Source organism: Maylandia zebra, linkage group LG3, assembly GCF_041146795.1.
Source record: "Maylandia zebra isolate NMK-2024a linkage group LG3, Mzebra_GT3a, whole genome shotgun sequence".
In the NCBI taxonomy this organism is placed as follows: Eukaryota; Metazoa; Chordata; class Actinopteri; order Cichliformes; family Cichlidae; genus Maylandia; species Maylandia zebra.
The window spans coordinates 8,312,309-8,326,079 of NC_135169.1; the positions used below are offsets into that span (position 1 = coordinate 8,312,309).

Here is a 13,771-nt window from a genome sequence, read left to right on the forward strand (position 1 = left end):
ACTGCTCCTCACAGAGACCAGAGGAGGGTGGATGAACTGTTGGTGTCTTTGCTGATGGGTTAGATGAGATGTCACACAGAGGGTCTGTTACAGGGATGTCAGGGGGTCCTGGTGTCCCACAGCAACCACACATGGCAGCAGGTCATGTTATTGATGGCATCATTGTGTAAGTGTGTGTGAATCAGGACGTATTAAAGAGTCACCTTTACTGTCTGAAACTGTCCAAAGCTTCCTGATCAACACTTCCTGCTGCACTTTCAGATCCTCTCTCTGCTCACAGGAGAATCAAACCACTGACCTTTGACCTCTGACTCCTCAGCGTGTTTGCTCTGCAGCTTGTAAACGATGACATAATGAAACATGTCGTTACAATAATGTCAGATGTTGGTGTCGCTGACGTTAAAGTCACAGTTGTAGATCACGAGAGCAGAAGTGTCGTGTTCAGGTGTGACGCAGCTGCTGTCATTAGATTTAAATAGAAGCGAGCGTCCAGCCAATGAGATCAGTCCTGCTCTGTGTGCTCTCTCCTGGTTGGTCTGTGGATGTTGTCATTACAGGTTATTTCAGTGCGGTTGGGGGTGTGGCGTCCTGATGGTGTTCCTCCTTCAGCTCGGCTCTGTCGGGGTCGTAGGTCCAGTGTTTGAGTTTCTGTAACTTCTTCATGTTTTTGGTGAAATGTTCCTGGTTCCTGTTACCATGACGTCTCAGTGTTGTGTCTCTGGGCTTCTTGTAGGTGACGTCTGGTTCTTTTGTCCTCCTGGTCCTCTGTGAGTTTTGTCCTTTGGTGTCCCTGTTATGAAGTCAGTCAGGTGTCTCTGTTTGGGCACCTGTGTGAGGTTAGTCTCTGTGTTATTGTGAGTCTCTGGTCTCGTGCACTTTGTGTTTGTGTTGATTCTCTCCTGCTGTGTGTTTATTGTCTCCTGTTGTTCATTTCATGCTTCACACTCGTGCTGTGTGATCTCTCACACAGCATGAGTGTGCTCTGTGTTTCTGTTACACGTCCCTAGTTTCTTCATTTAGTGCATGTTGTTGTATTGAGACTAGTTTGAGTTTATCAGGCAGTCGCATTCATGTTTCCACACTTTCATTCATTCATTCACCTCAAAAATGAATTGGAGATTACTGATGGATGAGTGAACAGATCAGAGACTCTGTAGAGTTTAACGTTTTTAACCTTTCGAGTCATCGAGAGGCTCCATCAGCTCAGTGGTGAGGTTGTTGTCAAAGCCCTCAAAGCCCTTTTAACCAATAGAGCTCATCCAGGTCTTTAACAGAAGCTGCAGGTTAACTCTACAGATCCAACAGCAGCGTGATAAAGAACGATACATTCGTTCAGACTACAATAAACACATTCAGTTACAGAGTCACAGGTAAGGGTCTCATACTGTGATGTAGTGCAGGAACTTTTATATTTACAGTAAAGTAGAAATGAAGCTGGTTAAAGACAAAATCAGGCTGACATTGTGTGAGAGAGGAGTGCAGACTGCATTAATAACTAACATGTACACTATAAACACAACTGCATGAAGGTGAAATACAAACCATGTTTGGGCTCTTGTGGCTCACAGGTGAGTTCAGGCTGAAGACTCGTCATCCAGACTGATGGAGAGCAGCAGGAAGCACTTCCTGAAGTAGCACTAAAGCTTGTGAATGAATTGTTTCACAGCACGTGCAGTCCCATTAAGAGATTAAAAACAAATAAAAGACTTTAAACGAGCCTCACATGTACAGGCAGGGAGTGGAGTGAAATTAAAATGGGCTAATGTGCTCAGACTTGTTGCAGTTAAAGACGTGCTGCAGCACAAGCTGCAGACTCATAATGGATGCATCAGTAACCCCACAATAAAGTGCGTTACAACAATCCAGCCTAGATGCAACAAAGGCGGGTTACTGTCTCAAAAAGCTGTTTGGATCAAACAGGAAGTCGCCCCGTGTCTTTTATTGCTAGTAAGGAAGCTTTTTATGCAAGAAGGGAGCAAGAAGGTGAGATGTTGAGGGGATCCTCACATGCATTATTCTCTCTCATGGACAAAATGATTCAAAGCTGTCCAGAGAGACGAATCCCCGATGCTGCTAGAATGCTTGGTGATCAATTAGCTGAAGGTGCTGATGGACACTTTCATCTTCTTCCCGTGCTAAACCACCATGCTTAAAAGTGTTTGAGTTCACTGAAGGCTCAGCGTGAGCAACATGTTGTGAGGAAGTCTGTTGTTGCGTGTTGTCTTCACTGATCTCTGATGTATGTAAGGCTCTGGTCTCCTTCTCTGTGGTCCTCTGATGCTGTGTTGAAGCTCTCTGTGGACCAGGGTTGTTGCTCTGACTGCAGCAGCTTTCCTTTGGTTTGCTGGTGGTGTGCGTGCTGATCCAACATCAATGTGCTGTGACTGGTGAACAAATGCACATGTGTGTAACCATGTTATTGTAGTTTTACTTTGTCTGCACTAAATGAGTCAGTTTGGCCTCATTTTCACCAAACAGAAACTTGTTTCTGTGACTGAGTTTGATCTCATCTCCTCTGCACATGTTAATGTGACTCATCAGGTCCAGCTGCCCATCAGGAAGCTTCTGTGTAGAACAAAGGAGGTGAAACGGACTAACTCGGTGGGGGAGGGGCTTCCTGCTTCCAGGAAAAGGTCCGGCTGTGTATCCTTGCTGATGGTCATCATCAGTGTGTGTGGAGTAAACAGCTATAACACAGTGGTCAGCACAGACTCCTGACACCATCACCTTCATCCTGAGCTGATGGAGTCCTGACACCTGCTCAGTGTGTTTAACATTTTTCTCTGTGTGTGGATTTAAATGTTTGTCCGTTTGTCCTGCAGCGTCAGCTTTTGGTCCTGCACAGTGCTGCGACTCTCAGCTTGTGTTTCTATCCTGCACGTCTCTACATGATGCTCCTGAAACTGTTTCCTTTCCTGCTTCATCTTTTTCCTTAAAAGGAGTTTAGACCGCGAGTCGTTGCTGATAAAGGGAAGTGATGGACTTTCAGTCTGTGCTGGTGATGATGAGCAGCTCTCAGGCAGGACCAGTATCATGGGCATGAACAGAGTCAGGATCAGCTTTACCATAAACACAGACAGCTGACAGATGTTGATGTGATGAGCTGTTGATGCTACATGTCTGCTGTGTGCTGCTGTGATTGGGCAGCTCTGCATCATAGGTCCACCCAGCAGCGTACACAGGCCTTGAAGGGTGGAGAAGGAGGAGCTTATCAGATCGCACTGGGATGGAGCTGTTGTGCAGTTTCCATGGTGATGCTAGCATAGTATAGTGTGTATATGTGAGGACTCAGGAGAGGCCCTCTCTCTCTCGCTGTCTTATTTCTTGTGCTCGGCCTCGTTGTGTTGAAGCTCTGACAGCCTGAGGTTACTTTGCACAGACTGTTCATGTCTTTATCACAGAGCAAACTCCAGCAGAGTCAGCAGATCATATCAGTGGTGTTGGGAAGACGGAGGTCTGGGCTTCTCTACTTGGAGCACACGAGCAGATAATTGGAAGAAGAAGAATCAGGAAGTTGAAATTCTGACTTTGTTTTTTCAATGGTAGAAAAGATGTTTCAGTCTTCTTTGGTCCTTTCCCCTCACACACTTAGATTGCTCCTCAGAGGCAGGGCCGTGCAGAGACGTTTGAAGGGGCTCAAAGTTAAAAAACCAGGCTGGAGAACAACAACACATTCATCAAGAACCTCATATGGAAGCACATCATGTTACATCACTGTGATCATGTGGGGACGATGCAGAGCAAACGTAGCCGGTGTTTTACCTGATGGGTACAATGTTGCTGTCGGTCTGAGACATTACAGAGTCAACAGGAGAGATGGGAGCTGATTAAACACGTGTTATGAGATAATAATAAAATGACAGTGCTTGGAAACACAAGGCAACAAAACTGTGAGAAATCAACTCTGCCTGTGAATCACTGTCTGACTCTCTTCCTCCTTCCATCTTCTCTCCACGTGCTGCCCATCTGAGAACACTTTGCTATTGTATTGATCTGTTACTTAAGTATCCACACATGACACCTTTACACCTGATCCATAATAAAGTAATGATAGAAAAACATTATAGAAACAGAGCCCTGCAGCTTACTGTGAAACTAAAAATGTTCCCTAAAATGGTGCACAGACAACAACAACAACAACAATCTTTATTTATAGAGCACGTTTAAAAGCCTTGGGCATACCAAAGTGCTTTACATAAAACAATAAAAGGTTAAAAAAAGGAGCTTATCAGAGCACACTGGGATGTGATGGAGCTGTTGTGCAGTTGCTCCTCAGAGGCAGGGCCGTGCAGAGACGTTTGAAGGGGCTCAAACCTACAGACCCCTGCCTGCTGTACCCAGTGAGCTGGCAGCTGACGAGCATCACACAGGTGATGTTTGTCGCACTGTTGCACACACAGCACGCTCGTCTGTTTCAATTCATCAGTTGCCACAAAACAGCTGAACGTGTCCATAATAAGCTGACACTGCTGTGTGTTACAGGCTACAGTGTGCGCTGTTCACCTGCTTACTGGTTTCCTTTGCATCAGTCTGTCTCCCAGTTTGTCCTGCAGCTCTGCACCACCCATGTGGCTCTTTGTGAGCTCGTTCCCACCTCGTAACCAGTGCTCTCTGCCGTTAAGAGCGATCATTGGTTAATGGTAGTCATGTGACTGCTGCGAGCCAGCTCATTTTATTTAACAAATTGTGATTAATAGTTAAATATTATTGTTGAGGGGCACAGACAGGACTCCACACACACATGAAAAGAAAAAACCCTCAAGAAAAGGCCACTGGTGGGACCCATAAAGAAGCGCTCAAGCCCCTCCCACCCCCACATGCCTGCTTAGATATGCCAGATGTTCTGATGTGCTGATGAATTTGAAGTGATTTAGTTTGAGGAACTGATCTGGAATTGCTCTAAAGATTTTCAGTGTTTGTTTGCAGCCTGGTGAGCCTCTGTTTTTATACCCGTCATGTTGCTGACGCGATGCCAGATGATGTTTCTGCAGCTCTTTATTTTTATTCATATAAAACATGGAGTTTGTTGTCATGTTTGCCTTTTGCTGCCAGCAGGTTCAAATCAGCCTTTTTTAATATTTTCTCAGTTTAAACATTTGATGTTTTTTCTCAGTCGTCTTGAGATTTTGTTTCATTTCTGAGATCATCACATTCTTTCAGTCCCATGATCCACAGACAGGACAGACTCAAAGACATCAAACTCATGTTTGGATCTGTGTTCGTTCATTATCTGATGCTCGTCAGCTGCAGAAATCCTCTCAGGAAAAGAGTTTCAGCTTTTCTTCAGGGTCACAGTGATGCGTTCAGGAACACCTGTGAAACACAGCAAACTGAGTTCTGCTTCTCTCAGTGGGACGCTCGAGTGTTTGGGTCCCTCTGTGGTTCGCTTTGCTGGCCTCTAGTGGCCACGAGGTGAACTCATCGTGTTGGTGTCAGCTGTATTTGACAGCAGCCACCAGTCTGCAGTTCTGTATTTGAACCTTTGAATCTCCACAAGTGCAGATATGAAACACAGCTGGGAATGATTCTTTTTGTGTATGTGGACGTAGTCTGTGGGTGGCAGTAATGGGGGTGCCCCACCTTTTCCCCTATGACAGCCTCCCCCACTTAACCCTGAGCTGGACAAAGAGAAAACGACGTCTTGTATTTGGCAGCTGTTACATCAGACACTGTGACACAAACACCTGATGACTGAACAGGTTTCCTGACAAACTCATTTTTATTTTGCTCTGAGACATTTTCACTCACACAGCCAAGGGCGTAGATTTGGCACGGACGGAAGGGACGTGTCCCCACCAATAATTTGATCTGTTCGAGTAAAGAAAAACAACCCGATAGAAAGAAAAAAAACGATCTCCCAGCGGTGCAGAAAGAGTTAAATTACATTCTTTACTGGAGTGCTACGTCATGTGACAAATATGGCCAATGTGATTGGCTGAGCCTTTCAGGGAGCTCTGTTTAGTTTTAGCAGCGGCAAGCCTGCGCTGTGAGGAGGAGAGGAGGACGGCAGCAAAGAGAAAGAACCTGGATATAAGAAAGTATTTTTGAAAGAAACCTGTAAGTCACAAACTCAAGCTCACTCATAAAATGTGTCCGTCATAATAACGTTACAGGCTATGCTAGGCTTTGGCCCACATCAGTCTAAAACTGTATGTAACCATGAATAATGTGTTTGGGAAGCTAACTGCACAACAGGCAGCACTGTTAGTTCTCTCAGTCTCAGAGCAGCATTTCTAATCTTGATTGAAGCTGTCAGAGGAAACGGAGCCTCGAGCAGCCCGGATATTAGTTTACAGAGGCTGTTAGAATTATATGTCTAACATTGAAATGTTGGTGACACAATAATTTCATCCTAATGGCACTGATATATTCATAGGGTTAATTTTTGAGACAAAATATCATGAGGTAGTCACGATTTTGCAAATATTCCACCTTGTAGTGCAGTTTGCACAAATTGTTGTAAAAACGCACTCAGCCTACAAACATTACTGACGAGTCAAGATCTGCACAAAGTGACAGAAACACTGAAGCAGCTCCACATTTTATTCTTATTGTCATGTATGTCCTATTTGTCAGGTGACAGAACCAACACAAAGCTCAGAGAGCAATGGTGACACAAGGTCACAGGTGGAATTGGATGATGACTTGTTGGTTCATTGTTGTATTTGAAGCACATGTGTGACTGCATGTATGTGGAGTGCCTCACTGTTATTGATCAGGTGACAGAGGCAGCTCTGCCATGTTGTAGCTCGGAGGTGAAGAGGCGAGCTCACAGGTGACTGACTGATGATGTGGTGCTGTAGATTAACTAGTATTTATTATCATGGCAATTATCAGGCTGCTTTTAGTCATCCCAGTATCCTCAGTTGAGGCTGAAAGAAGCTTCAGTGCTCTCAGAAGACTAAAAACATGGCTAAGGTCAACAATGACTCGAATGAGATTAAACAATGCTGCTGTGTGTCCACCAGGAGAGACTGGACAGTATAGATGGAAAACCAATATGCCAGCAGTTTATCTCAGTTAACGAGAAGAGCAGGCCTGTGTTTGGCTCCTTCACATAGTGGACATTGAGTTGTTGTGTGGGACACCAGTAGTATTAATGTCTGTTGCTGTAACAGTAGCTCATGCTTAGAATAGAAAATCCCAACTCATTGATCTGATCGGGGCAATAGTGTGGCTAAAATATTGCATAATTTTGCTGACAGATCTTTTACTTTGTGGTAATCTTAGATGGACATAAACCACCAGGTCATTCAGTGCTAATGTATCAGAGATGTTCAAATCAAATCAAAATTTATTTATATAGCATATATTAAAACAACAGTGTTGACCATAGTGCTTCACAGTCAGTAAAAGCATGAGACAGTTAAAAAAAACAATAAAAGAGGACAACAAACAATAGGTAACAACACAACAAGCTAAAACAGCCAACTAGACAGAATCAAAAGCCAAAGTAAAAAAATAAGTTTTAAGACGTGATTTAAAAGACTGGATAGACTCGGCTGTACGAATATAAACAGGGAGGTTATTCCAGAGTCTGGGTGCCACGGATGCAAAGGCCCGGTAACCTCTCGACTTCATTCGAGACCTAGGTTGTGCTAGGAGCCTGTGATTGGACGATGTAAGTGCTCTGTTGGGAGTAGTATAAGTGGAGTAGTTCAGAGAGATAGCTGGGCGCTAAATTATTCAGAATATTAAAAGTGAACAACAGAATATTAAAATCTATACGATATTTAACAGGGAGCCAATGTAGTTTGGCTAAAATTGGAGTTATGTGTTCATGGATTCTCGTACCTGTTAAAAGGAGAAGGGTCTGGCTGCAGCCACTGTGGAGCTCCACAGTAACCGGATACACGTGACCTCCACACTAACCGGAAACACGTGACCTCCACAGTAGCCGTAAACACGCATGGATACCGTGGAAGTCTTGCAAGTTGATCGCAAAGGTTGGGACAGAGTCTTTCTTAAATAAATTTGCCGTTAGTGATTCCATAATTCTAGGAATCGTCTAGTTTTCGTACAATGATCATGTTGCCACTTTTTTTGCGTTACAACAACATTCCTTCTTATTTTAATGTTTTTTCATCGTGCTCCATGGCAGAGAAACACACAGATCAATATCTCATTGTCGGCACTGGGTCAAGCTGTCATAGGTAAGTACATGCATTGTCTCATGACCAGAACGCTACCATTGTTTACATGTTAGGTTTGTTCCTATCTGTGTGTGTATATTCTTTTCTTTGTGTACCTAGCCCCACAGGTGTGCAATAAACCCAGAGAAATCACTGAAACGGTGTTGAACCCAGCACCTTCAATGTCTGGTGACACTGGTAAAATTTCTTATTTTGAATAGTGATTGTCATATATAGGTGAAATAATAATCTTGCATTCATTATCTTGTTGTAGTTGATGGCTCATAAACGAATTTGTTACATGCTGTTTCAAATGAATTTCCTTCTATAGATAGTGCTTATTTTTCTTGCATTTGTATGTATTTAATGTGCATTCTATGTAGTGTTTTGTCTGAAACCTGTTAAAATCCCTATAGGACCTCAGGAAAGAGTTGACAACAAGAAAGCCAATAGAAGGTCTCAACAGATGCAACTTTTCCTGACCTGTGTGGACCACCGTGCGAAGCTCTGACAAAGCCTGAGAACATTTTGGCCAGCCGTTCATCATGGTGTTTTGTACCGCACCCTGGCCAACAACAGCTTGTATGTTAAAGTTTTCAGATGTTGCAAAGTGCAACTTTTAGTGCTTATCTGATTTGGTCATCCACAGTCTATGACACCTCTCTGTTTTTTTAGCTCAACTATGTTCTGGACATCAGCAGACCCAAAGATGAGCTGATTGTTGAAACGTCTTCTGGATGCCTCATGCGGGCAGACTTTTGGACACTGGGTTTAAACAAACAAATGGAATCGACTGTAAGTATTATTTTTTCTATGAATATGAAATAATAAAGTGTACATTCATTTCTTTCATGATTTTTTCTGTTTCAGATTGGAAATGGCTGTTTTGAGCTTATCACTAAAATTGTCCAGTCAAAGGTACTGTATGTTGTATATGATGATTGTCAAGCTTTAATTTAGAGAGTTGTTGTTTTAAATGTTTTTGTTTACATTCTAGGGGATAAGCATTTACATAGAAAATCTGTATGTCACCCGGACTTGGCTTGCACCCTATGGCTGTGATCCATTGCAGTCCTTTCCTGTAAGTGTACCGTCCTTTAAAGAAACAAGCAAGTAATCCAAATGATTTTTTTTTATAACTTTGGTGAGAGTTCATATACAGGATACTTAAAAAACAATTCTGTTTCAGACTGATGCTCAGAGGATGCACATCATAGTTCTCCCTCTCTGGACACCTGGTCATTTCCAGTTGTGTGTAAGTCTTGTTTTTTGACACGCACAAACTGTTAGAATTTTGCTATGTGTCTGAGATGTATTCAAGCTTTTATGACGCAGTTTCAAAAGTCTTTGATTGTGATCGCTTGCAATGACATTGTTTTCAGGTTTGAAGTCATGGCTAACTGTCTTTTAGGTACTGAAGCCACCTCAAAGAGAAATCCTCTTTCTTGACCCAATAAACACCAAGGCAGGATTTGGTGGCCAACAATATGTTTCACTTTTGAGGTCACATTTTTATAAGCATTTTTGGTTTGTTCCGGAGTTTTCAGGAACCTGTTCAGTGTTCCAGGTTAAGTGCATCCCAGATCATGTTCTGCTGATCTTGAGTGTTCACACATACAGTACACTCACATGCTTTTTTTATAAACTATATCAGCAAGTTTCTGTGTGGAGTTTGCATGTTCTCCCCGTGTTTGCGTGGGTTCTCTCCGGGTACTCCGGCTTCCTCCCACCGTCCAAAGACATGCAGCTTGTGGGGATAGGTTAATTGGATAATCCAAATTGCCACTAGGTGTGAATGTGCGAGTGAATGTGAGTGCGAATGGTTGTCTGTCCCTGTGTGTTGGCCCTGCGACAGACTGGCGACCTGTCCAGTCTGTCGCCCTATGACAGCTGCGATAGGCTCCAGCGACCCTGAAAAGGAGAAGCGGAAGCGAATGGATGGATGGATGGATATATCAGCATGATGCTTCAACATTTTATTCTATTTCTCATCTTCACATTATGATCAAGTCAGTGATGCTGTCTTTAGATGACTTTCAGACATAAATAGGGTCTTCAAATGTTCTAGTTTAACATAAAAGACCATTAAAAATGAGTTTATAAAATATGCCAACCTTAACTTAAAGCTGTAAATGCTTTATTTTGACCAACTGTGAGCATGTGACTGTACTTTTTCATTTTGTTATGCTGTTTTGTTGAGGTCGTGTTCCTAAGGCCTGTAGTTACAGTTGGTGCTATTAGCAATAAACATTTCACACCCATCATGATGACATCTGTTAACTTGTGAATGTAACTGTCTTTAAAAAAAGGAATCTTGCAGTGAAGATCATTCCCGGGCAGTGGTCAGAAAAAAAGAGCTTTGACTTGAAGGTATGTGCTAGTTTAAGTGTATGGTGAATGATATGAATTACACTAGTCTTCTTTTAAGGGATTTTATTAACGAGCCTTTATTTTCAATGTAATACAGGGTTTTCCAAGCCAAGACTATGGAGTTGACTGTGGGATCTTCATGCTGATGGTAATTTTTCTCTTCTCTTCTTGAGATTCATACAGAAGCTAATTTAAGCTTCTAAAAAAAGGACATTTTTATTTTTTCTTCCAAATAGTCTGCTCTGTACGTGGCACTGGATGCACCATATTGACTATACTGTAGTAAGTATTCTATTTACTTTCACAGCAATGGAGTCTTGAATCTTTTGAAAGTTGTTAAATATGTTTCATATTAATATTTTACAGTCAGACATGCCCTACTTGTGTAAATGGTGGTGCTTGCTGTTGATGGAGAACTTTGATCTCAGGAGGTATTTATATTTTGACTTCTGTTTTATGTTGTGTCAAAGTTTACACACCTTAACAATATCAACAATTTCTGTTAAGCTCTGGCAAGCTATTTGCACACTGGAGAGAGGAAGCCAAAGCTGTGCTTGAAGGACAACACGTGCCCATTGTCAGACTGAAAAAGTTCCAGGAAGTCAGTCATGTCAGTATTCACTTTAAACAGTAATTACATGGTTAGTGACATTTGAATAACTGTTAAAAACTGTTGTGCAACAGAGAAATAACTATGTTTTCATCCCCGTTTGCCTGACACAGGAGCCAGCAGTTGTTGAAGATCTGCGTCCTGCTGTGCAGTGGGCTGTCCAAAATAAGGCACTTTTCCGTGGACACGTAACAATGCCAAAATATCTGTCCTTAAATCAAGGGGACCAGCAGAGGGTCTTAAGAGACATGTCAGAGGAAGAAGACACTGGAGCAAGGGACTTGTTCCTCTTTGTTTTTCAGTTTGCAGAGGACATGGAGCTCTTTTTGAAAGCATGTGCTGATGAGCAGGGGCTAAGGGTCAGTGCTATGTCTGACATGTAATGGACAAATGAAGGCACTGGCTGTGTTTGTTTGTTTAATATGTCGTTGTTGTTTTTTGTTTTGTTTTTTGCATAGTACAAAATTCCAATTAAACTTATTTCAAAATGTTGTTCACTTGATTCTGTGTCCATACTTATAATAAAGGATTACAGTGAAACAGCATTAAATGTAAATGTAACAGCATTTTTTTTAAACTTGTATTTTCAAAATAAAAAGCTTATTGTTGATATTAACAGTAAAGAATTGTAATCAATAATATTTTTATACATTTTAAACATTAACACTCTGGGCTCTATCCTGGCCATCTGTGGACACTTCACTTATTCTTTTTTTTGACTACTGCACTGCAGTGGACCAAAACAATGACACGGGTTTGATCTTAAGGATCTAATAGTTGTGTGTGTTGTGCATGACATTGCCACACAAATATGTATTTGCAAGATAGAGTAGAATAAATATTACACAGGCTGCAGTGAATCTCTGTTGATACAGACTATTGAGCTTTGAGTTTCCCAGTCAAACTTAGCTTTGAAGCACCTGCTAAAAACACTTTTACTCTTGTACATTTCATAACAAGACACCATAGCCAAAATATTAACAAAATATATATTATTAAAAAATTCAAAGCTGCACATACAGCAACAAACACCGTTAGTAAATGTGTCCTGGAGTTTCTGCAGGTGCAGAAAGTGCTGCTGCTGTAAGTCAGCCTAACAGCTTCCAGATCACTTTTCTGGAAAGATGGTAGGAAGGGCATCACTGCTCATTTCTACAGTCTCCCAGATCTTGGAATACAATCCCTTTGTACCATGAAACCACGTCGCAGTACTAGGAGTCCACTAAAACCTATAAAGAGAGTGATCCTGGAAGAAATGGGGCACACACTAGTGACCTCAACAATTGCAAGACAGCCTTTTCCCCGATGCTCAGATGGGGAAAAAAAGGAAGTTTCATGAAAACATTAGGACTTTATCACCGTTTTATCTGAAAAGTTAATGGTAATATATAACCTAACTGGCTATAAAGAGTAAAAAATTTAGATACAATTTTGATTTTGATGAAAAGGACTGGTGCTATTTTAAAGAGTCACGTCGGTAAAAGTAGAAAAATGTTTTAAGAAATCTACATTTTATAGCATTTTGTGAACATACACAAAAAGTGGCCATTTTTGGCAACAAACAAGCTGAGAGAGTTTTATATTTTTTGCTCTCCTTGAACAAAAATAATAGTGCATAATAATCAATGTTGATGTTAATCAATTAGATGTCCCAGACTCTACTATTAATAATACAACAGTCCCTCGTTTATCGCTGGTGTTACGTTCTAAAAATAACCCGCGGTAGGTGAAATCCATGAAGTAGCCAACTTTATTTTTTACAATTATTACAGATGTTAAGACTGTAAAACCCCTCACTACATGCTTTATACACTTTTCTCAGACAGGCATAAACATTTTCACACTTTTCTCTTTTGTTTAAACACTCTTAGAGTTCAAACCTTCGTAGAAACATAAGTCCAGTATCATGGAATGAAACCTAAAGGTGCATTTGAGGGTGCAAAACGTTTCGTCGGCATTGTTGTGTTTGTTTGGGAGAAAACTTACAAACATACAGTACAGCACTTCAGAGTTACACTGCTAGCGAAGATATATGTAAATTCGACAAGCTAAACGCATTCTGTACTGTACAGCAGGAGTCCCGAACCTTTTTGCACCACAGACCACTTTAATGTCAGACAATATTTTCAGGGAACGACCTTTAAGGTGTCGCGGATAAATACAACAAAAGAATTAAAAAAAGAAAGTGTGGTATTTTGTAAATATAATAATAAACGTGACTTGAGCTGTGTGCCAACAACAATGACAGTGACATCCTCCTCTCTGCTTCTTAATGCTCTCTGGTCGCTATGGTAACGCGTAAATAGTTCTTTCAAAATAAGACACACAACTACAACCATACATTTCACATCGGAGGATCAACTATCGCAGAACGGTACCAAAGGACTCACGGACCGGGACCCGTCCGTGGGCCTATTAGGGACCGCTCCTGTACAGGAGACACTGGACTAGATTGATTGACAATGGTCTACAGCAATCAGAACGCACAACACGATGTACTGTAAAACAAATAAATAAATCAGCGAAACAGCAAGTGTCGCGGAAGGTGCGCCGCGTTATAGCGAGGGACCACTGTACACTTTTGGCCACGAACAATTTAGGGGATGGTGAATTTTTTTGAACAAACCCAGAGTGTTCCGGTTACTGTGGAGCTCCACAG

General features: G+C 41.8%; 2 protein-coding genes and 1 long non-coding RNA gene across 7 annotated transcripts in view; 2 read left to right on the top strand and 1 right to left on the bottom strand.

Annotated features, from left to right (window-relative positions):
- Positions 1-13,771, bottom strand: part of LOC112432630 (protein NLRC3-like) — a 214,143-nt gene that overhangs the window by 124,272 nt on the left and 76,100 nt on the right. The gene's annotated exons all lie outside the window — the stretch shown is intronic.
- LOC111500697 (CST complex subunit CTC1) overlaps positions 1-13,771 on the top strand; it is a 49,440-nt gene that overhangs the window by 21,371 nt on the left and 14,298 nt on the right. The window lies entirely within an intron of this gene.
- LOC143416782 (uncharacterized) lies at positions 7,767-11,643 on the top strand. 2 transcript variants are annotated; one of them, XR_013097045.1, is made up of 13 exons: positions 7,767-7,946; positions 8,102-8,153; positions 8,549-8,714; positions 8,808-8,927; positions 9,003-9,050; positions 9,130-9,213; positions 9,322-9,387; positions 10,442-10,502; positions 10,600-10,650; positions 10,739-10,784; positions 10,869-10,933; positions 11,010-11,112; positions 11,226-11,642. It is a non-coding gene; the product is annotated as an uncharacterized LOC143416782 (long non-coding RNA). The 2 variants fall into 2 exon arrangements; XR_013097044.1 differs by lacking the exons at positions 7,767-7,946; positions 8,102-8,153 and having other exon boundaries at positions 8,239-8,714; positions 11,226-11,643.